Source organism: Mandrillus leucophaeus, unplaced genomic scaffold, assembly GCF_000951045.1.
Source record: "Mandrillus leucophaeus isolate KB7577 unplaced genomic scaffold, Mleu.le_1.0 Scaffold98, whole genome shotgun sequence".
In the NCBI taxonomy this organism is placed as follows: Eukaryota; Metazoa; Chordata; class Mammalia; order Primates; family Cercopithecidae; genus Mandrillus; species Mandrillus leucophaeus.
Window position 1 is genome coordinate 2630780 of NW_012110696.1, and position 3295 is coordinate 2634074.

Below are 3295 nucleotides of genomic sequence, written 5' to 3' on the forward strand. Positions count from 1 at the left end.
AGTGCTGGGATTACAGGCATGAGCCACCACGCCCGGCTCCCTTGGAGTCTAGACCAGCCCTTCCTACAGCTGGGTCAGACCTGAGCTTCTCCTGGATCCAGCTCTCACCTCAGGTGATGGGGTCCCAGGCCTCCTGGGAAAGGCACTCCTCCCCAGATGTTTACTGTGCCCCTGTGATTTGTGGCGCTCTGTTCTAGGGGCTGGGAATACTAGTCCCTCCCTCCTGGAACTAGTTTTCCTAGTGATGGAAGGCAGATGATAAACATGTAAGTGGTGGTGTCTGCTCTGGAGGAAAATCGAGCAGGACAGGGAGCAGAGAGCAATGGTGAGGGTTACTATTTCATGAGTGGTCAGGGGGCCTCTCTGTCAGAGTGATGTGCACAGACCCGGAGGAAGGCGGGTGTCCCGTGGGAGAGCATTCTGGGCAAAGGAACAGGCATTCAAGAGCCAGGAGACAGCGCTGCCTGGGTGCCACCAACGTGGCCCTGACCCCAGGCACTGGCTGGGCACCACCCTGCCCCGGGAGTCTCCTCCTTCTGAATGTTTAACTGTATCTTGAACACAGTTGGGCTGGCTTTCAAGCTCCAGACACGGCCTCCTCCCCAGGCCAGGAAGCCATCTGTCCTCTGACCGCCTCCTCCCCCAGGGCCCCTCCTCTCCAGCGCCCTGCACTGGGGGCAGTAGCGGCTTCTGAATCACAAGCCTTCTGACTATGAGCTTTCAGGACAAATTCTAAGAGGCCTGGCAATTAAAGTCCATTTTCCTGGCACCAGAAGTCCGCAGCTAGTCCAACCCTGCCGCCCACCACCGGCCAGTGGGGCCACTGCGCCCAGGCGACCTGGAAGCGGCTCTGCTGCTGTTGCAGGCAGCTGCCCCTCAGGTGATGCAGGGAACGGTGTGTGGGGAGGGGCACAAGCCAGGAAGGAGTCCTGGGAACAGCTTGAGGGACCCACACACCTGGCTGTGTGGATGGAAAGGGCCTCAGGGAAGGCGCCCAGGTGAGACTTACGGGGACACGGCCCCCAGCACACCCGCGCCCTCCAGCACATCCACCCCACCCAGCACATCCACCCCGCAGGGGATCTGCCCCACCTCCCCGTCACACAGATCCGCCCCTCCAGAAAATCCGCCCCCCAGTAGATCCACCCACCAAGATCCACTCCCCTGGAGATCCGTCCCTCCAGCAGATCCGCCTCCCGCAGAAGATCCACCTCCTCATCAGATCCTCCCCCAAAGACCCACCCCCAGCACATCTGCACCCCCAGAAGATCCACCCCCCGCAGCAGATCCGGCCCCCTCAGCAGATCTGCCCCTCCAGAAGACCCGCCCCTCACGGCAGATCCGGCCTTCCCAGCAGATACGCCCCTACGCCCCTTCCCCGAGTAGATCCGCCCCTCCAGAATATCCACCTCCCCTGCAGATCGGGCCTCTCCCTCAGAACCGCCCCCAGCAGAACTGCCCCCAGCAAAGCCGCTCGGGCTGGGCCTCGGGGCCTGGGGAAGGGAGCCGCCACCATTCCTTGGAGGGACCGGGCCCGCCCCTGGCCAGCCTGAGCCAATCAGCGCATGCTAGGCGGGCTGTCATGATTGGCTCCCAGAGGCTCACGTGTGGAGGTCTGACCAATCAGAGCCCGAGAGACACCATTGCAAGACTCTGAGGAGAGCTGGAGCTGGGTCAGTCCGCAGCTCGCCGCGCGGCAGCACCTGCCCGCCTACCCCGGCCTGTACGCGCGGGTCTCGGGCCTGGCAGAAGCTTCTCCGGCCCCCAGCCCTCGCCTGGCCTCGCGCCGTCGGTTGCGTGTCTCGTCCTGCCCCCAGGCCCTGCCGGTCCCCACCCTTAGGCCGGCGTCCCTGCCCGGCCCTGCGCGGGCTGGCGCCAGCTCAGGAAGACGCCCTGAAGCCGAGGCCTCGGAAGCAGGTTTCTCCCGGACCTTCTCCTGCCCCGCGTTCCTCCCTAGGCTGGCGGTAGGGACCAGACCCCCCCAGCAAGCCCATAACCGGCCTTCGCGCTCCCGGTGGCCCTGGCTGGCCCTGGGCGCCGCCGAGGCCTCAGCCTGGAACCCTGCTTCTGCCGTCGGGGACCTTTCTGCGGCTGCCCACACGCGACCCCAGGCAAGGGGTGGGGGCGCGGGACCCTCCACGACAGGGCGGCGGGGCGCTCTCCCTTCTTCTAAATCAGCGTAAACTGGACCCGCCCCACCTCCCAGACCTTGGGGGAGTCCCGGGAAAGGCTGTGGCCTGGGGAGTCTGCAGGGCGTTGGCAGTAGAGGTGGGGAGAGACCCCAGCTCTTTCCTGCCCCAGCCCCCTCAGCCGTGCCTTCCTGCCCGTGAGCCGGGGACAGTGGAGGGGAGTCAGGGAGGCTCCTCCAGAAGGACTTTCTTATGACTCATCCTATAAAGCGCCTCGGGCATAGCCATCCTCCCCAGGACCCACGTACTCTCCCGGACTGTGCTGGAAGCTCAGAGCCAGAATGACTTTTCCACTGAGGCTGGCTGGCCCAGTGGGCGGCAGGGACGGGGGCTGTGAAGAGAAAACTCACCCGCCGGGGTCAGGAGCTGGTTGCCCACTGAGTAAAGCAGAGGGGTCCCTGCCGCTTGCCTCAGGATCAAAGCCAGTTGGTGAGGCACTGCCTTGCAGTTGTAGGAGAGGAATAACGGCCCCCGTGGGTGCTTGGTTGGAACGATTAAAGGAGAATAGCAGTTTAGCACGATTATTTCACACAGTTCAAACCAGCTTATGTGGCGTCTTCAACAAAAAGTAATTGTTGAGAGAAGTGACAAGATGAAGGAGGACTCTGAGTCCGAGTCTCCCTCCTCGAGTCCCTGTGTGAGCAGAGGTAAATAATCGAAACTCACCAACCAGGAGAAATTCACCTAGGACTGGGGCAGAAGGTATACACCATGAGCCTGGAAATGATTAAAAAAACAATGAACACAGGCTGGGCGTGGTGGCTTACACCTGTAGTCCCAGCACTTTGGGAGACTGAGGCGGGCAAATCACTTGAGGTCACAAGTTCGAGACCAGCCTGACCAACATGGAGAAACCCCGTCTCTACTAAAAATACAAAATTAGCCGGGCATGGTGGTGCATACCTGTAATCCCAGCTGCTGGGGAAGCTGAGGCAGGAGAATCACTTGAACCTGAGAGACGGAGGTTGGGGTGAGCTAAGATCACACAATTGCAATCCAGCCAGGACAGCAAGAGTGAAACTCCATCTCAAAAAAAAAAACAAAAACAAAAACAAAAACACAACGGTGAGCCAAAGGGACACAGCGGCAAGGGGTCCCAGTGGCCG